The 22,078-nt window shown below is 36.7% G+C and overlaps 1 protein-coding gene and 2 long non-coding RNA genes across 6 annotated transcripts in view; 1 reads left to right on the forward strand and 2 right to left on the reverse strand.

Moving 5' to 3' along the window:
• Nucleotides 1-4,558, forward strand: part of LOC144297047 (uncharacterized) — a 44,358-nt gene extending 39,800 nt beyond the window's left edge. For both annotated transcript variants that reach the window (XR_013364097.1, XR_013364098.1), the window contains 2 exons: nt 2,323-2,684; nt 3,145-4,558. The gene's annotated coding sequence lies outside the window, so the exon portion shown is untranslated. The remainder of the gene's footprint in view (nt 1-2,322; nt 2,685-3,144) is intronic.
• LOC144297048 (uncharacterized) overlaps nt 1-4,824 on the reverse strand; it is a 42,581-nt gene extending 37,757 nt beyond the window's left edge. For 2 of the 3 annotated variants that reach the window (XR_013364102.1, XR_013364101.1), the window contains exon 1: nt 4,049-4,824. This is a non-coding gene — a long non-coding RNA (uncharacterized LOC144297048). The remainder of the gene's footprint in view (nt 1-4,048) is intronic. The other variant, XR_013364103.1, reaches the window with a different exon arrangement.
• Nucleotides 4,825-11,254: 6,430 nt separating this feature from the next.
• LOC144297625 (uncharacterized) lies at nt 11,255-18,272 on the reverse strand. The gene is made up of 2 exons (XR_013364585.1): nt 18,128-18,272; nt 11,255-11,628 (listed from the first exon to the last, which is right to left on the reverse strand). It is a non-coding gene; the product is annotated as an uncharacterized LOC144297625 (long non-coding RNA).
• Between the last annotated feature and the right edge of the window lie 3,806 nt (nt 18,273-22,078).

A 22,078-nucleotide genomic window follows, 5' to 3' on the forward strand; every position in this document is an offset into this window, starting at 1 on the left:
ATTTGGAAAATAGTAAGCAATCTCACAGCCTGTGGGGTCAATTCTGCCCAGTGAACAAAACATGGACATGTGCGTCACTGTCTCCCTTGCAAAATCCTCTAGCAGGCCTGCATCTACATGCAAGCCTCTGATTTTATAAGATCCTGTACGTGACAATAAACACATCAACAGTGTGTCTAGACGACCAGGTCATATTCAGAAACTTATGACTTCAACAGGGGTGGAGATTTTGAGGGAACAAAGCCGAGATTGGGTGAGCTTCTAAATGGAAGGGGCATTTGTGTGTACGTGTGAAAAGGGAACGAGGAAAGAAGCAGGCTAACAAAAGAAGGACTTGTCATAATTCTGGGAACTATTGGAACAAAGAATTATAAATCTAAACAGCCCAATACCTGGGTAATTGTAATGACAATATAGCTTTTCAGGAAGAAGATTTCTGCTAATTTTTGGATGGGAATGGGGTGAAGAAGAATAGTCAGAGGTGAAGATTATGATCAGTTTGCAAAAGACATTTCCATTTAAGTTAAGGAATTTCCTTCTCTGGATGATAGGTGATGTCAGATTGGAAAAAAAAAAGGAGGACAAGCTGGAATATTAGTTCTCTGAATATGAAACAAAAATAAAGGAAACTCCATGAGCCGTAGGCCTGGTCAAATCTTTCCCTCTCAAACACTTTCTATACTTTTCCTCCCTTGCCACCCTCCTATCTTTCACGTCTTTATCTGTAATAGTTGCTCAGAGCTTCCTTAATAATTTTTCTCTCTTTGCTTGGGGGTGCCTTGCTCTTTTTATTTGGAGTAACTTTGCCAATTCCAGAAACCAGAAACTCTAGGCAGAAGCGCAGTCAAATTCTACTAACTGCCAGTCAAACTTGAACACCAAATGCATAGGAAACAAAAAATAGACTAGCATTAGCTTTGCATTATTTTTTCATCTTCCTAGTAGAGCTATAAAAAAACTATCCCATTAATATTTCCACTTGCATCCTTAAATTACCAATTCTGAGTGCAAATAATAATGGCAGGCAATCATTTATTCTATTAATTTGTAATCTATAATGAAAAAAATAAGTCTTTTGTCACATCCAGATTCATCTAACTCAGGTCTCTCTGTCTCTGGCAAGAATAGTAAGAGATATTCACTGAGAACTGAGTGGTTGAATCTTCTAACTTCAAACTATCATATTTAGAGTTACACTCCCAAATTCTCCAGTATTTTTTAATTAATGTTAATTTTATTGTGCAATAATTCTTTCTTTAACCCACTTGTGTATGTAGTCTCCATTCTCTTCTGGAGGTAATGAATTCCAAGTTTTCTGTCCTTCATAGAAAATATATGTTTTTCTTCTAAATTCCTAACAAATTTTATGGAGACATTCCCCTTTTTAATAGGATGGTTATACGTTTTTAATGGGATTCATGATTTTAGAAACTTAGATGTTTCTGACACTTAATCATCATCTTCCAACTATAGATTCTTAAACTTTTTCTGCTCCTTTAGCTCATTTATGCCATACACTTGACTTTATCTAGCTTCTTGGGTTAAAACATGTAATTATGGTTTAGTACAAAAGATATCCATTGTTATGAACTTTTTTTAGCTTGTTTTGATTGTGGTTGCATATTGGACTGCTGTCACCTGATTTCTCCAGCAGTGGTTTTCAAGGATTTCAAGTTTCTTGTTTGCTTCATTTTTTTAAAATGAAAATCATATTTTTTATTAAAAATCCAACAAATAAAAAAATCCAAAAAATATAAAAAAGTAAAAATCACCTGAATATCTTCCTTGCAAAGATAATTGCAGTCAGTAACATTCTTCTGGGTATTTTTTCTGTGCTGTATTCATACATATTATTATCCTAAAAAAATATATATATACAGCCATGATTCTCAATCTGGCAAGAGTCTGTGTTGGAAAGAGGGGATGAGGTTGTTGATTCAGAGCCATGTCGGGATCTTTCTCAAGGTACACATGGTTCCCTACCTTACTCAAACATGACTCCTAAAAAGGCAAATCAAATTTTTGAGGCAAGACAGAGAAGAATCAATGATCTATTCATTTATCCCACCTTTCCCACTTCTCCATTGGAGAATCACTGCTGTGATGTAATTTAATAATTTTTTTTGCTCCTTTATGCTGCAAACATTTTTCTGTGCCAATGACCATATATCAACTATTCAGTCAAAGAAAGATGTCTACAACATATTTAAGTAAAAAAATCAAACTACAGAACAAAGTGTTCAACAGGTTGTCATTTATATTAATGATATATTTATATTTACATAAAATCTCCTGAAAGGCTGTATGTCTATCTATTAATAGGAATTATCTCTGGAGCTTTTGGTTGGGGACATGTTCACTCTTGAATTGTTTGAGAAGATAGAGAGTTCTGTGCAACAAAAAAGATTATTTTGCAAAAGATAAGTATGGATATAGAAGATCATTTTAATGGCCACTTAATACTATATGGACCAACCCAACTATATATATATATTTTTTAATTTTATTTATTTATTCATGAAAGACACAGAGAAGCAGACAGAGACACAGGCAGAGGGAGAAGCAGGCTCCATGCAGGGAGCCTGATGTGGGACTCAATCCCAGGACCATGGGATCATGCCCTGAGGTGAAGGCAGATGCTCAACCGCTGAGCCACCCAGGAGTCCCCAACTATAATTTTTAAGGTAATTTCTCTTTGCTTAACTTTTCTCTCTTTTTAATTATTATCTTCTTTTTTTTTTTTAAGAGAGGGAGAATTTTAAGCAGGCTCCATGCTCCGTGTGAGCGAGATGCAGAGCTTGATCTCACATTTCCAAGATCATGACCCAGAGATCATGACCTGAGTTGAAATCAAAAGTGATGCTTAACAAACTAAGCCACCTAGGCACTCCTTGACTTTTCTCTTTTTAAAACATTATAAATAATGCTGCTTTGAATTTTAAGGTATCTGTCTCTTAACGCATTTGTTTGTCCTTAGAATCCCTAGTAAAGAATAGGCATAGGGAATGTGTCTAAAAATGTTTGGAATCTATTGCTGTCTGAAAAAAGACCATATCAATTTGTTTCCACCAATAAGCATGTCCATTTTCTCACAACTTCCTCAACACTGGATTTTTTTTTTTTTTTTTTTTATGATAGGCACAGAGAGAGAGAGAGAGAGAGAGAGAAAGAGAGAGGCAGAGACACAGGCAGAGGGAGAAGCAGGCTCCATGCACCGGGAGTCCAACGTGGGATTGATCCTGGGTCTCCAGGATCGCGCCCTGGGCCAAAGGCAGGCGCTAAACCGCTGTGCCACCCAGGGATCCCAACACTGGATATTTTCAATTCCTTTCACTTTTTGCAAATCTAATATGTGAAAAATGTCATTTAAGTTTGCATTTCTTTGTTTACTAGTGAGGGAAAATATGTATTCATCCATTTATTGATCATATATAGTTCTTGTTTGGTGAATTGCCTGTTTTGGGTCTTTGCTTACCTTTCTATTGGACTATACATATTTTTATTACTTTGTAAAGTTTTTCATATCTTAAGTATATTAATGACTGCCATATATTACGCCAATATGAAACTTATGTGCAGTCTGCCATTAGTCTGTAAATTTTCTTTTGATTATAGCAATTTATAATGCTTACCTACTTACCTATTAATCCTTTCCTTTAGGATTGTTGGCATCCCAGACTCAAAATTATAAAGCAATTTACCTCTAGTAATATTAATGCTTCTGATATGAACTTAATCTTTCATTCATCTGGAATATATTTAGGTATTCTTGCTTCTTTATTAAGTAAGCATTATTCTGTAATGTTTTCATTTCTAAATATCCATCAGAGTCTAAATGGATGTTACATTAATAACAAAACAAGCCATTTTGCATTTATTATTTTTATTCATTTAATGCTATTAAAATTTAGTGTTTTGTCTCATTTCTTTAACACTCCCTGTTCTTTTTGTTGTCACTTGTAAGGGAGTTCTATTAATTAGACACACATAATATATATCTTTTTAAAAATATAGAGGAATTAATTTATTCTGTTTTCAGATAGTTTACCTGGCTGTAGGGATTGTCCAGTTATTCCAAAAGTGATTTAAAATGTAGTATGAACCACATCCTGGTTTGCCATAATGCCTGATACGCTGACACACTGCAAGCCCTTGATAAGGATTTTTGGAATGGCTAGACTGACAAACCAAAGCAAATGTTTATATTATAGCAAAGAAATGGTACCATAATCTCACAAAGAATGTGATATTTTTACTGTGAGTTTGCCATGAGGTTGTTAACCATTTATTTAATTCTCTTCCCTATGATATCAGCAAGGAAGTTATTTAACACCCTGGGCTTTGCCATCTACATTTGTCATAAAGTACAGTGTCTTTTTACTAACCTCTTCACAAGACCATTGGAAGACTAACAAGCGAAAGATTATGAAAGTACTTTAAAAGAAAATAACTTTTTACATGAAAAATGCTGTCATATAAATAAATCACAGTGACCATGGATGGTCTGTTGCTGTTACAAAAACAAATAAAAGCATGATAGACCATCAGCTTGTTTCCAACTGGCCTATAAAAATTTGTGATTTTGATGCTGAAATAAAAATGAATTCCTCACACAAAAATTCATGAAGACAGGTATCACCTGTCCTGCCAGACCACAGCGAGGAGGAGATTGATTGCAGGTTAGGTATTTCCTGTGGGCTCAGCTGTATCTATGATTATAAGCAGTGAGTTTTCATTATTTAGAGTTGACGTGTGTTGATGACATAGTCTGCACTCTGCGGCTTGCCTGCAAGGCCTTCCACATTACAGCCAAGCCATGATAGGAAGAACTGCATTATGTAATAACAACCTACCTCACCTCCTTCTTACATAATATTTCACACTCTCATGGCATTCTGTAGTCATAATGGCAATTATTCCTCACAGAGTTTTGAGGTGGAAGGCAGGTTGTGTAAGCTAGAGTAATATGTGCCATACTGATTTTTCATTAGAAAAGCTAATATACAGAAGTCTGACTTGGCAAAGTCAAAGATATGCCTCAGTGATAAAATTATATCTGAGCTCAGGTTTATCCACAAGTATTTATTCAGAAACTATGTGACTACAAGTGTGGTAATTGCAAGACCTGCTTGTTTTTCCTAAAGAAGCTTGCAGTCTGACTTAGAGGTAGTGAAGGCTTGAACTCAAATGTAATGGTCCAGTATACTTCCATGTGTAAAACAACACAACTAAGGAATGATGTGCTTAGAACCAGATTTAAGCACTCGAGATTCACTCACATTCTCAAATGATACAGGAGCTTGGGATTCCTGGATTCCCTCCTGGGAGAAGGATGAAAGCCATTTCTCAGTAGGCATACTTATTGGCTTTAGGGGCAGTATAATTCTTCGTGGCATAACAGTGGCAGAGGGAAGGGGAGCCCTCGTTTAGCAAGAAAACTATAGAGTCTCCACACTTTTCCAATGCTTCCTTTGGGATGAGTGGATGGATACATTTACAAATGCCCTTTTGGGGATAGGTCCAATGCCAGGTGAGAATCACTGGACTGTGGGATATTCCAAGAACATACTCTGTCTCATTAGCTCATTTTCACTGTGACAACCCACAGGGACACAGAGAAAGCAAAATCCATTTGGTTTAGAGTTGCTATGATTATCTGTGCTTATGACTTTCAAGGCAAGTCATTTCATTTTTGACATTACTCCCTGTTAGATTCTTAAGGGGCATCTAGGTGGCTCAGTCAGTTAAGCACCAACTCTTGATTTCAGCTCAGCTTATGATCTCAGGGTGGTGAGATGGAGCTCACATCTGCCTCCATGCTCAGTGGGGAATCTGCTTGAGATTCTCTCCCTTTGCCTCTCCCCCTGCTCAAGCCCTCTCTCTCTCTCATAAATAAATAAATAAATAAATAAATAAATAAATAAATAAATAAATTTTTTTAAAGAAAGTTTTAAAATAAGGAGGCTAGAACTCCTGGTCAAGTATGTGGATTGAACGTGTACAAACCTCATGAAAATCACAAAGGATAAAAAGTTCACAAGGATCAAGAAAACAGGAGAGGAGACGACATCAGATAGAAAATGTAAGATTAATCATATGATTCCCCACCTCAAAACCCATCAATAGCCTCCAATCTGACTTAAAGTCTATTGTCCTTACCAAGGCTATAAGAGCCTACACAAACACTGTCACCACCACTAGTCTCTGACGTCACCTCCTTTCCCAACACACTGACCTCCTTGCTGTTCCTTACATAGGCCAACCCAGTGCTCCTACTTTGGGTACTTTACATTTGAATGTCTCTGTGCTTGGATCTCACTTCCCCTAGATCATCTGCATATCTCCTTTCCTAACTTTCTTCAGGTTTCCCCTCAAATGTTACTTCTCTGCACATCTCATGTAAAAACAGCACTCTCGTCACTCTCTCTCTCTCACCCTAATGTATTTCTCTCCATAGCATTTAGTACCTTTAGACATATTTTATGTTTTTATCATCTGTCTCCTCCCCCAAAACATAAGCTCTAAGAGGGCAGGGGCAAGATGATGTCTATTAATCATCAATCAGTGGGTCATGGACTATCAATACATTTTTTTTTTCAAAAATGGAAAACAAGTAAGTCTCAGGAGTTGGAGGCACCAGATACCACAAAAGTGGAGGGATGGTAGACTTGCAAACTAAAGCAGTAGATCAGTTGACATTCCTATGAGAGAAATTTGACCCCTAGTCCTCTTTTCACTTCATTTGACCAGGTAACTAGTTTTTTCCAAGATTGGGAAAAAAAAAAAAAACTACAAGTTTAATCTTTGGAGAAATTGAACAGAGACTCAGGTTGAGAGGAGGCCTCATGGTGGTCAGGGATGAGGCCTCTTATTTAAAATAGGAGATATAAGTGAAAGCCTGCAGGGTGAGCTGTGAGAAACTCCTGTTCTCCCACTCTACACACACACAGATTTCATAGTCTGCTCTTTGGTAGATTGTTCTTAAATATGAACATGGGGCCAAATATATATTTGAAGAAAGCTCCAGCATGACAGACAGAGACCAAAGCAGAGAAAAGATAAAAAGATATTCAGAGGGAACAGATAATTCAGGAAAGAGAAAAAAATACTTTAAAAACATGATCAGTATCCTTAAAAAATAGGTTGCTATTTGAAAAGGATGTATTTGGAGAACAAAGAGCATATTATAAATGAAAAATGATTGAAATAAAAACTCAATAGAAGGGTTGCATGTAAGAATATAGATTTATAAAAGATAAAAGCAATGGGAATTATGAAAGAACACAGAAGAAATTTAGAAGATCAATCTAAATAGTCCAATATCCAGGTAATAGGAGTTCCATAAATAGATACAGAAGGGAGAAGAAATTATCCTAGAAATAAATTAAGAAAGTTTCCCAGTACAGAGATACATGAATTTCTATTTTGAAGACGCTCAAATTCCCTTCATAACAAATGAAAAATGACCCATATCAAAGCAGGCCATCATGAAATATCAGAATGAGCATAAAAGCTTCCAGGGAGAGAGTAAAAATAAGAAGCTTTATCAAAAGTATTAAGAATCAAAATAGCAACAGATTTCTCAACAGTAATACTAGAAGCTAGAAGGCATGTAGAAAAAACTTCAAAATTCTGAAGGACAATGTTCCAACTTAGAATTCTAAACTCAACCAAATTTTCAGTCAAGCACAAAGATAAAAGAGATGTTTTTCCATGAAAGGTGTAAGATCAAGTTATTCCTTAGGATAAAAGTAATTTTTCTCTTATATAAGAGCACAGGGTTATTTAGTCCAGGGCTGGCATGGAGGCCTTGCCCCTTAATGTCCTCCAGGACCCTGACTTCTTGCAATTTCTTGCCCTATCATCCCTAGATTTGAGCCATGTCCCCATAGTTCATGATAACACCCACATTCTAGGGATGAAAAAGGGTGCACTATAGCTCTCTCTTTCATGGAAGGTCCCTATGCTTTTGCTCCTAGTTTACTCTCCAAGATTTTAGTCACAGTATTCCCACATCAGTGCTCAAGAGGCTGGAAAATGTAGTCTTTAATCTGAGCAGCTAATCTTGGGCTCAACTAAATACTCTATCACTCTGACGAGAAGGGTTGGTGGCAACCAACAGCTTCTGCCTTGTAAGGGCTCAAACAATATACCTTCCCTGCATCTTTGTTGGATAGCTACTGGAGTATGTATATATATATACTAAAACAGGGAACTAAATCAAAAATGAGAAAGGTGGGGGAACCACAACAAAGGGAAGAGAGAAATTCTAGGATGATGGCAAAGGAAATCCCAAGAACAGCTAGGTGTACTCCCAACGGGTAACACATTTAGATTGGAGCAGAGTAGCAGAAAGTGACAGGGACAAGGCTCAGAGTAAAAAACGGAGCTGATAAGTTACCCGGTGTGTCTGAGAATATATTTACAGCAGTCTTATAGATAAGGCAGAGATTTGAGTATACCTTAATAACAGTTACCTAGAAAACAAAGAAGCTGAAAAAACAAACAAGCCAAAAACATGGTATGTGTTAACTCCAAGGAAAACGAAAAAGTCGTGTAATAAGGCAAATGCAATCACAGCACATCATATGACTCAATGGTGACCAAAATGGAAAAAACAGAGATGCTGAATATAATGTAAGTCTCAAAAAAAAAATATATATATATATATAGTAAGTCTCCTAGCAGATAAGAAATGTGTGTAAAGTTTTAAAAAGCATCAATCTTATCTCCCGTACTTAGAAGCCAATGGATACATTCTAACATTGAAATATAAAGAAAGAGAGAAAAATATTACCCTAAGTATGTTACTTAGTAATTCCAGAATTAAATAATTAAAGGATTACTTCTGGGGAGCAGGGTTTGGGTGGGGAGGAGATTGTGCAGGTGGCTGCTCTTTCCACCATGATTCCTGAAGTACTAGTCAACTTTTCAAATTATGTGCCTATAGTACTTTGATTTAAAAGGAATAGAAGTGGTCGCTAAGAAAGACAAGGCAAAACCCAAGCATTTTCTATGAAGGGAACTCTGTAGATATTTTTTCCCTACCCCTTTCTGTAATAGCAGGAGTAGAGAAGTTTTCTGGGGGTTCATTCCTTTATCTCAAAATCAGTAGTCCACTGGTGGAATTATTATTGTTATTACACAACTAACATTATTTGAGCATACACCGTGTGTCAGAATTGCTTGTCTAATCTTCAAAATGGTGAGTGAATTAGGCAATATTATTGTCTCTGCCGCACAGGTGAGGACATTGCAGTTTGGAGCAGTTTACATAACTTACCTGGGGTAGCATGGCAAATTAAAAAAAATTAATAGAGCAACATAGTTCAAAAGGGTAACTCATGTATCAACTTATATCACAGGGTAGGGGGATCTCTCACGCTGACTAGTATGATTTAACCTTTAAAACCTCCAGTAAACTTAGGGAAAATGCAATTTAGAAATTTGTAGCGCCTTTAATCTACACCTGCACGGACACACAAGAGGTTTCCCACAGACAGCCCTGCCAGCATACTTCGGGCCTGTGCCCCCTAGGTTTTGTTCTTGGCTCTTGAGTATACCAAGAACACTAAATTATGTGAAATGATGTCAGTGCTTTCATAATATAAATATTACACCAAGACTTTGGGGCTACATCAATAAAAGTTCAATATATAAGGACTTTAGTGAAAAGCCAAATTATGCAATTATGACCTCTCTGTCATATCTAATGAAGGTACACATCTAAGAGGTTAAAGGAGTAGTGGGGACAGCAGAATGAAAGAAGAAAGGACTGTCCAATTTGTATTTTCAGCCTTCACCTTTCTGGAGTCAGTGCTGAAAAGTTTCTAAGCCCATTTCCTTATGACCAAGTTCTCTACACAGAATAACAAAGTGGGAAATGTTTGTTTTTTCTTAGTCCTTTTTCATTTCTCTTTTTAGAAGCTTTTGGACATCCCCAACTTTTCTGACTCTCTTTTCTCTCACAAAAGATACACTTTTCCAGTATTTCCTCCTAGATCATTATAAAGTTATGGGAAATAAGCCCTGGCAACCTCATGGCTTTGGCTTAACATGCCAGCAGGGGGTTCCTGGGACTCTATCAGCCAGCAGCTCCTTACCCACCCCATAATGGCAGTGACATATCTTCATCCAAAGAATCAACTCATTTGAACTTTGGATAGAGAAGAGAGGGGTAGCACATAAACAGAAAGCTTGAGGGAAGCATTTCACTATTTAAACATAGAACTAGTTTCAGTGTTAGATGAATGGATGGATTCAGTTCCATTAAATTAAAATGGTGACTATTGAGAAAGGAGAAGGCTTTGTGTGAAGAGATAAGAAGTTGAATTTTGATGTAGTAGAGTTAGGAATCTGTGGAACATCCAAATGGAGATGCCCAAAGGGCCACTGTTCTATTTGGGGTAATTTGGGAGCAGAATCTAGGAGATGCCACTGAATCCAAACTAAGGGTACGGTGCTGAGAACAGTTGCAGTGTTATTTAGGGCGTGGTACCATAGTCTGGACCAAAAAGACCATTTTTCCAGACATCAAGGGATGGACAGAAATAGCTCAATCCTCTGTTATAGTTTCACTGCCTCCTTCTATCCTTTGGAGCTGTCCCTTCTAATTATCCTCATCTGTTTCTGCTTTAATTGCTTTTCTGGCTCACTGTTTACCCCAGGCTGGAACTTGCAGATTCCACGTTGCCACCTACCCCCGCGCTTGTGCCCACAGAAGACTGCTGATTGGACGAGACCCTTCCCGCACTGAGTCCAGGTGTTCCCTAACACTTCTCTGCCCAGTGTCCCCAGCTGACGCCACCAAACCCACCTCTCTCCTTCATCCTTGCCCAAGTTTAGGCTTTCCAATATGGAGCCAAGGATTTGGATTTTCTTTGAGATCTCTTTTTTTCCTCTCATTTTCTAAACATCCCTACACAACATTTCCCATTTCGGTTTCTCCTTGGTTACCAGTCATTATCTGGGGCTTCCAACTTCCAGGCCAAGACCACATATTTAACGAAATGGAATTATGGAAGTGCAGTAGAAAAGGCACAGGCTGTGACATCAGACAGAGAGACATGATTTTAAACCTTTGTGCAAATGACGCGACTGTGAATTACCTGCAACATTACCTGCAAATCATGTGACTTGAGCATGTTTCCACATGGGATCTTGTAAAATGGTGAAAATAATATCTACTTAGCAGGGCTATCTTAGAGTCTAGCTAATTTTCATAAAATCTGGTACATAGTAGTTGGTCAATACATATTTTAAATAAATATTTATTTTTGTTATTGGATCTTCCTCTACTTCATGCATTTTTCTCTAGAAGACTTAGAGTTCCTGAGAGCCAACTGTGTGTTTTATTTATCTTTTGTCTCTTTCACAATGTTTAGCATTGCCTCAGTCCTTCATATGTCCTCAATATATTCTTCTTGGATAAATTACTTGATGATTTTTTTGACGGTAGGAATCCATTATTTTGGGGGACCTGAATGGTGAGTTAAGTGCCTGCCTCTGGCTCAGGTCATGATCTTAGGGTCCTGGGATCAAGCTCGTGTGGGGCTCCATAATCAACGGAAAGCCTGCTGCTCCCTCTCCTTCTGATGCTCCCTCTTCTTGTGCTCACTTGCTCTCTCTCTGTCAAATAAATAATAAAAGCTTAAAAAAAAAAGAATCCATTATTTTTCTTTTAAACAAACCAGAGTATGTCATAGCATGCAATACAAGTGAGTATCTTCAAAATAGAGCTAACATTTACTGAGTGCTCACCTTATGCTAGGCCTTCTTGTGAGTACTTTACTTGAATTAATCATTCCATCCTCATAACAGCCCCAGAGAAAGGGTACTATTAATACCCCCATTTAACAGATAAAGTAATAGAGGCAAAGGAAGCATAGGCTTCTTGTTCAAGGTCACCTAGTTAACAAATAAATGGTGTTATAGGGATTGAAGATCAGACCACTTGGCTTCAAGAATCTATATTCTTAACTTCTATGTTATACATATGGGAAATTTGAAAAAAAAATTCTGCTTCTGGCTGTGCTCTTCAGGTTTTGTCCTTAACCGTTGATACACTCTTGGCTGTGGTTAAGTCTGTTTTGGTGAAAAAATTGGACAAGTTGTGCCTAAAGAAATCTTAGCACAAACATCCAAGCTCAAGCAACTTCCTATTAGCAGACACCCAATTTTTAACATTCAAAATAAATTTGGGAAATTTGCTTAAAACAAAACCAAAAAACTTAGGTCAAAAAAAGAAACCTACACTAGTTTTTAGAAAGACTATCATGGTCCTTGCTCTCAAGGTCTAACTGAAAAGTTGTTTATAAGCATACACTGATAAACTTGCTCATATCATTATCCATTTTCAGATTTGATTTATCCATCTTCATATGCAAATATATCCACCTTCATATGTGGGGTTTTTTTGCATGCTGATGAGTGCACCTGGAATTATGACACAGGAGATTAAATAGGTTAGGTGCCACAGTGGGTGGTGAAGTGAAGGTGTGCAAAGAGATAAACAGAAAATGAGGTTTACTGATTTCTTGTCTCCCTTTCTCTTTGCCGCTGCTCATTTCCTACAGGGAAATTTCCTCAGGGGAACTGCAAACAGGCCCTTCTCCCAGCTTATCTGAACACCAAATGCTCTTACTGTGTGCCTCTACTTAGCAGGTTTGGGGAAGAGTCCAAGTAGTTTGCTTAAGTACCTCATGAATTCTTTGAGGAATAGCTACAGTTTGTATTTCTTCTTGAACATTTTTCTTAATATTCATCTCTTGCTTCGCTGCAGTTTGGTTTTTTTGTTTTTGTTTGTTTTCATATTTCATGAGGCCACAGATGGGAACTGAGCAGAAATTTCAGACTCGATCTAGAATAGAACTTGGCCCTTTCACTCTCCAAAGTCAATCTTCAGACACCACTGGCATAAAGATCAATGACCAAATCTGCACTGGCTAAGCTGTAGGTGCAAGAATGTAGGAACTGAAGCATTGCCTAGAAGCAAGGCCAAGATGAAGAGTATATTGGTCTTAGAGTGAAAAGAGCAACAGACAGAAAGTCAGAAATATAGGACACCTCACCACAAACTCAAATATGACCTTGGGAAATTCACTTCCTCTCCCAACCTTGAGAGCCTCATTTGAAAAATAATGATAATAATAATGGCAAACATTTAGTGGAAACTCACTGGAGATGTCAGGCACCATTCCACTCTCAAATATCTTAGCTCATTTCATCTTTATAGAAGCACCATGAGGTTGGTACTAATAATACCCTCATTTTGCAGATGAGAAAACTAAGGGACAAAGGGGTGGAGTAACTTGTTCAAAGTCTCAAAGCTTGTAAGTCAGGCTTCTCACTCCAGCAGTCCAAGTTCACAGTCCAAGTCCATGTTCCATGTTATACTTGCACATCTGAGTCCTTTCTAATTCTAAAATTCTATTTTACTCAAAAGTGTCCTTCCCAACACCAAGGCCAAAATCAATTCCAAACTCACATATCTGTAAGAGTTTTTAAGGCATACTTCATAGAGTTACAGAAGAGTTCGGAATTAAAATATCCAACAGTTTACTAAAGTTGTTCAGATTTGCATTTCACTAACAATTTTTAGTTTGCATACAGAATCTATTTCCTTTGGGTGGAGTTCATCAGTTTCACATAGTTTTAATAAGCCAACTTTTATTACAATGCAGAAGTGAGAAAACTCAAAAGTACTTTTAACATCTGCTAGAAAAAGTTTAAATATTCACATACTTTCATTTATGAGATTGAGTAATAATAACTAACATCTGTTAGAAATCCTAAATTAATCCAGACACTGTTTAGACCAGCTTGTATATGCTGTCTCATTTCCTCTTCACTCACTCGTAAAATGACCATCTCGTGAGATGTTATCCCATTCTACAGAAGGGTCAAATAACTTGCCCATAGTCACATAGCTTAGCAAAAACCTTGGGATTTCAATTCAGTTATAGTCTTGCTCCAAAGCCCTCTTACTTAACTTCTACATGTGGAAGGAAAGTGAAATCATGAAAGAAAGATTTTTGGAGGAAGGTAAATACTGGAGTCTGGGGAGTGCTGTATTAAGTACTTTAAAACCTGCTCAAATTTTTAGGATGGCAAAATTAAGACATGAACAAAAACCAGGCCATAATAACTACTGATCTTTGCCAATTTAAGCATATCATTAGCATTAAAATTAATTTTCCATTATCTATGTCATCTAGGATTTGGAAGAGCCCAAGGAATTATAATTCTCAGAAGAAACTCAGACCTCATTTTAGTCAGTACTTTCAGCCTTTTCCCTGACCAGACATTTTACAGAACAGCCTAGTTATTACAGTTTGTAAAATGGAATGCTATGGAATTTTGTGAGCTCTTTTTTCCTCTCTGATTTATGCTGCAGTATAAGGTAAACTCAAAGTGGATAAAAGTGTGTTTGGAGAAAGAAAGGTTAGGGAGAAACATGCCCTGTGCCTGGGTATTATTTCAGATGAATAATCAATGCCTCGTTAATTCAATTGTTTGCCAATTTTCCTCTAAAATTTGTAACATCTAAGATACCATATTAAGCATTTTGTATTTCAAACTTCTGTTTTACAATGTGGATAGCTGAGAAAGTCTGAAGGCCATTTACAAAGCACCCAGGGTATACTGGCTAATAGATAAACCAAGCACATAGCAGCAAGTACGAGAAATGCAAGATAGGGTATCCTTTTCTTTATCTAAGAAACCACAAGGTTTTCCTTTGTTTTGAAATATTTCATATTACCCATCATGGAAGCATTGTTTCACGGTCCCTACAGCAAAAAGGGTCAGGGTATTCCCTGTAGAAATGTAAATATGCATTGCTGGAGACGGCTGGGTGTCTTCTTTATAAGCATAGAGCAATGGGAAAAGATTTGTTGTTTTGTTTTCAATCTGATGCTTTTATCAAATTCTTGCTATAAACATATGATGTGCTGTAGCAAATTAACATTTAAATACTGGGTTTATATACTTTTTTGTTTGTTTTATAGCCACAAAGAAAACCCACCTTTTCTTAACATTTAGTGTCATGAATCACAGACCTGTTATTTCCTCCTTCCCATCTACATTTTACAATTTTCAGACAAATAGCACTGTCTACAGAAAAGCAGTAATTTCATTTCTGCTGTTATGTCCTTTGTTCAGTCTCTACTTGATTTCCCAGAACCATATAACCGAAAGGGACACTGAGAGATGATTTGGACCAACTACCCCATGAAGGCATCTTACAACACGCATTTCTTGAGTAGATAAGAGATCCTCTCTCTATTTGACATCTGGTTCTCCTCCACTAAGATAACTATGCACTTACATTCATCAACCAACAAATACTTATTTTTGTTTCATGTCCAGAACTTTTACAGACTTTATGAGAATCATTACAACAATGACAGAAAAAACCCCACTGTTTCATGGTTCTCTTGGCTAGAAAACCCTACCTACCGTGTAGAGTTGGAGTGTATCACCCAGAAGTCCACTGAAGTAGTTAAATACCATGAATTTGGTCTGCAGATGAGGAAGCCAGAGATGAAGTAGCATCCTTGGATTACTCTGCACCAAAGTCATGGACCTGCTGAGTCACAAAGTCATGACCTCGGGTCTTCAGACCTCAAGTGTTTGTCTTCTAATTTCCCACCATTGTTTGAGCCCCTGCTTCTGAATACCTCACATTTGTGACATAATACACATTTTATATAGTTCTTCCACATGCATTCTTATTTTAAGTAGATATTCTTATCTTTATTTCTTGGGTAGACAAGTCTGCCAGAGAGGAAGTGGTGTGTCTGTGGGCATTTGGCTGGGGAGGCAGGCCAGGGCTTAGATAACTCTCTTCTGATCCCGAATTTAGTATGCTTTCCACGGCACCGTGGCACTCACCAGAGTTTATGATCTTGCTTAGGAACCCACATAAACACACATGAAACTAAGAAACATGAAATCTTAAAACTCTGCATTATTACTTGCAAATACAATGGAGGTCTGAGTTTGTAAGCTAACATGATTTTCCAGTTTTTATACTTCTTCCATTCTTACCAGCTTTCTTGTAATTTTCTGAGCCCTGGATTGTTAAATCTGTCCATCTCCCTATACCATTTTAGCATATTTGCTTGCCTTCCCTTAAACTTCATTTGACTCATCTATTAAATATTTTCAAGTACAAGTATTCCATTCCTTTCACCCTAAAACATGGCTGTCTTCATAAATGTCCGGATTTGCCTAGAACTATTTCTTTTTTTGCTAATTTTAGGGACAGATTGCTCATTATTACACTGGGTTTACGTGTTCATACAGATTGTCAAATACCTTCCATGTTATTCCCCAGCTTATGTGGCTGTGCAGAGTTGTCAGTGACTCAACTTGAGCTGCGTGCCAAATGCTGTAGCTGTGAGCAATCCTCCTCTTTAACATGGTGTCCTGTGCCTTGCCTTTGCCTTCACTGAGAAGCATATCTGTGGCTGCCACTCATATCTTGGATTATTGTTATTTCCCTAATATTTTAGTGTAGCAGAAGGCCTCATTCATCTGGTAAGGCTCCCTTGTAATATTCTGAATGGTAAAGTCAAAGCTAGTGAGGAAGGAGCTTGAGCAGCACACAAGCTCTGAAGACATGCTGCCTGGACTCCATACTCCGCATTGCCAACGCTGTGTGACCATTACTTAACTACTCTGTTCCTCAGTTTACTTGCCTGTAAAATGGGGATAAATAATTGTAGCCACCTCCTGAGATTACTGTGAAAACTAAAGGAGTCAATGACCGTATCAGAGCGCTTGAACACAGAAGTGCTCAAAGGATGTCAGGTACTAGTATCCCATTTTGAGTTAATCAGCAGAATATGGCTGGCATAATGTAGGGAAGGTGATATACAGTGTTTCAGTTACTTCGCTGAACCCTTATAAGAACCTGAAGACCAGTGTCATTATCTTTGTTTATGATGAAGAAACTGAGGCACACAGAATAATCAATTTGTTTAAGTTAGAAGATGGTAGAGAAAGAAGGTTCCAATATGCCAAATAATAATCTCAATAGCTGGTATTATTATTGTTTATGAGATGCCAGGCACTGTGCTCTTTTGTCCCTCATAATAAACTTTTTAAATAAGCACTATTATGATACTTTTTTTTTTAACAGATCAGAAAACCAAAGCTTAATGAGTTCAGGTAAAGTAAGAGAAAAATTAAGTGAAACTGATACTGACTCAAACCAATTTTTTTCTGAGAAGAGTATCTCAAAATTAGAAGATTAAAATTGAGCAACTCAGTGATATTTTTGGCAAATAACTAAAATTCAATAGAACAAAATATAATGGCAAAAAGGACAGAAAACTCTCTAATGGAGGATTAAACTCAAAACTATTTGAGGGTCCCTTAAAGATGTTACCAGCAATGTAATACATTTCTAAATGGAGTCTGAAAGAATCAAGTTCTTTCTCTTCTAGATTACTCCATAAGCTGTATTTCATCAACTCTAAGGCACACTTTTTTTCATAGTTACACATTTCAAATTAAGATTCTTATTAAAATTATAATTGGGAAATCTTTCCCTTCTTTGGTGATGCATAAGATAATAGTGCTTCTTACAGGTGATGACTGCTTAAGATCCAACAAAGCCTGGTATTTTGTCTATTTGTTCTCTCTCGTGTGATCTCATTATTACAGCATTCAAGACTGTTTTTTATTTAATAGCAAGTAAGCTCCTTACATGAACTTAAGGAGTCAGAATTCTCACTAAAACACTTTTTCATTCACAATGCCCCATATTTCATTGGTAGTTCTAAAAAATCATAAGGTGATATTTCATGGAGGGAAATAGGTGAGGGGTTTGCCCCAGACAGGTTAAGTCTGGTTCTTCATAAGAAAAAAGGAAACCAAATAAGAAAGTGGTTGAACATTCTTTTCTCAAAGATTTCTTTTGGCTTCATAAAATCACAATTCAAACATTTTCAAGCTCTTATTTTTGACAGATATGAACTACTCTCAAAATTACCCTACTACATTCTTTGCTTTAAATTCCTTTTTCTGTGACCCTGATATCTCTCCAGGGCTTACCCTAAGTCTGATTTTAGGCTCTTATTGACCATTTGCAGGGGAGAGTTTTAAGGACTTGTCCTACCTCATTTGCTTGAAATAAATTTGCATGACTCCAGGTTCCCCAGAAGAATATTCTTTCATTATAAATTTCTATCAATATTTTGTTGTATCATCCTCATTAGGATGATGTGCATTCTCATTCCAGCTTATTCCCCTTTTCTTTAGCATATTCCATTACAGTGTAAATGAATGATGTAAGGCATTCTCCATTCTAAAATGTGGTCTCTTTTGTCATTGTTTCCTCACATATTGTTTGTATGATTTCAACTGCATTCCCCTCCCCCATTTTAGCTTATTCAAAATACTGATTTTCAAACCCATAGATGGTACATCACAAAGAGTAAACCCTAATATAAAGTATGGACTTCAGTCAATAATGATGTATTAATATTAGTTCATTAAATATAACAAACAAACCACACTAATACAAGACATAATCACAGAAACTGTGTGTGTTTGTGTGTGTCTGTGTGTGTGTGTGTGTGTGTGTGTGTGTAGGAACTCCCTGTTCTTTTTGATCAATTTTTCTGTGAACTTAAAATTGCTCTGAAAAAAATTTCTACTAATTAAAAAACAAAACAAAACAAAACAAAACAAAACAAAAAAAAACAGGACACCTCGGTGGCTCAGTCAGTTGAGCCTCACTCTTGGTTTTGGCTCAGGTCATAATCTCATGGTCATGGGATGGAGCCCAAGATGGAACCCCCAGTGGGGCTCCGCATTCAGCCAGGAATCTGAAGATTCTCTCCCTCTGCTCATCCCCCTACTCAATATTCTCTCTCCCTCCCTCTCTGTCTCTCTAAAATAAATAAATCTTTAAAAAACAAACAAAATCAACTTTCCCCAAGTAATTAAGAAATATGGTCCATGGCTTTATAGTCTTCAAATTCAGTTCCCCCTAGTGACCTTCTAGGAGCAGGCTCAGACCTAGTCACCCTGGAGAGGTCCTTTTTTTTTCCTTCAGGAAATAACCACAAAAGACTAAAGGAAGGAGACAATGCCTCTGATTTACTCACTGAGACAGTACCATTAATGCTTATACAGCATCTTATGTTTCTAGATTGCCTCATAATAGCTTAATAGCTGAGCTCACAATACTTCTGTGAGGTAGGTCAGCAAATACCTTGGTTAGGAGTTTCATTTGAATAACATGATGCCCAAAATAGCTAGAGGTACCCAAGGTAGCAGTGAATCAGAAGTGGGGAGAGGTGAAAACGAGAATATCTGAATGGCTTTTTCCCTTGCATTGGCTTTTACCAGATCAGCCCACTATCACACTCCTCATGATCAAAGCAGGAATAGGAGTTTGTTGTTTCCACTGTTGGCCTCAAATTGCTTAGTTCTCATAGGTACAGAATCAGTTCTGCATAATGAAACTGATGGGGTATGCAGGTGTTCTTTTCCATTACTATAGCATTTCAATTCTAGATGTGCATCTATTTTGGAGTTTAGGATTCGACAGCATTTTAGAATGAAAAGTGTTACAAAAAAAAAAAAGGATGTTGTGATGCAAGACATTCGGTGCTTTTTCACACTGGAAATCACTCATTTTGGAAAAAAAATTAGACATTAAGAGGAAAGAGGTACAAATATGTAATTTTTCCCTTTATCACATTTGGAGGATACTTGTTTTAATTTGTTCCAGAGTTAGTGAACCAGAAGAAAGTAAAAGATAATGGTTTTTTAGAACACTGGTATAAATCAGACAGGCAATCATCCTTACCTGTGTAATGGTCTCTTCAGGGGAATAGGGAATGAATGAATGTATGGTGGCATGAATAAAGGAAACATTAAATATGAGTGAGTTAATCAGCAAGAAAGTTGCAGAAAAATCTACATTGAAGGTTGCCAAAGGAAGTGTTTACAGTTGAAATAAGGCCAGGAGGAGACAAGACTTCTTCCAAAAAAAAAAAAAAATCTTTCTTTTGGGAAATGAACAGGAAAGTTCACATGAGATCACTTTATGTAAAATGATATTGACTTTACATTCTTCCAAAGAACAATTATTTATTTTTTTATTTAAATTTATTTTTTATTGATGTTCAATTTGCCAACATATAGGATAACACCCAGTGCTCATCCCGTCAAGTGTCCGCCTCAGTGCCCGTCACCCAAGAACAATTATTTATTAAGTACCTACTATGCACATGGCTATACCTGAGTGTTATAGTGGACAAAAAGATAAATTCTCCATGAAATTTAGCCAAGGGTTTGTATAGTAAGATAAAACTTTTCTACATATAATAATAAAAATTATAATCAAAGAGCGTATTTGTTACAGTATTAAAATTCAGTATCGACTTATTTTGTGATTAATGATAGCAATTCATCTATAAGATGCTTAGAAGATAAAAAGCTTTTTGATTTCTTCTTTCTTAATTGAATGTTTATCATAATATTACAGCTACACAAACTTTTAAAAAACAGTGTTGAAGTCAGAAACTAAAATCTGAAGAACCTACAATTACTGGAAAGTCCTTTGTTAGTGATTAGTTTCAAAAAATGAGATAAAACAATTGAGGGAACTCTTGACACACAATTAATGAATTTATGCAATGGGCTGGGACCTGGATTATTTCAATTTTTGTCTCAAAATTATTTCTGCTTAAAGTGATAAATCTATATAAATCTTGGAATTGGGTGTTGCAGTTTTTTCCTTACACGAATGGAAAAAAGAGTGCTTCATAATTAACACAGGAACATAATTTGGAAATAGGAGGCATGGGGAGGGGAAAAATGCTGTGCTATTATTCTATGTTACAAAATAGTTAAGACAAAAGATATATTACTTTTCCATTGAAAGTCAAAAATAGTGTTAAATCAATAAACTCTATCATTATCAGTTTCTAATCCAGAAGACTATTTTAATTACTCAAGGGAAAACATTTTTATAATAGTTTGAAATAAGAACTTGTTTTTTTGTTTTTGTTTTTTTTTTTTTGTTTTTTTTTTAGAGAGAGAAAGAGAGAGAGAGATGGGGGAAGGGCTGAGAGAGGAGAGAGACTCTTGAATCTCAAGCAGGCTCCACTTACAGTGAGGAGCCCAACAGGGGATCTCCATCTCACAACCCTGAGATCATGACCTGAGCAGAAATCAAGAGTCAGACATTTAACAGGCTGAGTCATCCAGGTGCCCCTGAAATAAGACCTCTCTATTCACATGTTTTTAAATAAGAATGGAGAAAAAAATTACTGAACGTAAGTGACTAAAAAACAGAAATGTTCAGAAAAATTGTTTCCTTCTCATAATAGAAATCTTTATTCCCTTAATTTACTCCATTACTAAAGTGCTTTTTTTTAAAAAAAGAATCTCCTTTAAAGTCCCAGTACTTTGAAAGCTAGAGCAAACCAGATGCTTGAAAGCATTTCAGTTTTGTTTATTTTGGACTGTACATGATGTGTGATATCTTTTTTTTTCTTTTCTAATCTGAAACAAAAAGTACTGGAGATCCTTTTGTTATCAGTATGCATCAGAATATGAAGAAAGGTTAGACATAAAATATTCCTTGGAAGAAGAATAAACAAGTTATGCCAGTTGTAACAGGCCAAAGAATTTAGAACTATAATATTTGTCTGCTATTAGTAAATTGGGGAGAGCATGGCAGGGGAACCCGTAACCAAAATGTTTGCAATACAACAAAAAAGAGAGAGGAAGATATTTAAAGAAATGTCATATTTTCGCTGCATCTGGATGTTTTCAACAAAGCCAGGAGTTTTGTGCCCAAGCCAGTTGGCATTCCATCCTATCTGTGTGGATTTCTGTGGCACTTCTTAATTTGATTAAGCATTGCATTTGTTTCTTACAGCAAGAAATTCTCTCGTCTGCTGTTAAGTCGGCTGTTTTCATCCAATTTTCTAAAGAAGAGAAACTGTATCAAAACAAAGGTCCACTTTGTTCAATAAAGAATTAAACCCACTCTCACCATCATTAACATGGAAAAAAATTCAACCTGACCTTTCCCTGTTCCCGTTTA

Source organism: Canis aureus, chromosome 25 (genome assembly GCF_053574225.1).
Source record: "Canis aureus isolate CA01 chromosome 25, VMU_Caureus_v.1.0, whole genome shotgun sequence".
NCBI lineage: Eukaryota > Metazoa > Chordata > Mammalia > Carnivora > Canidae > Canis > Canis aureus.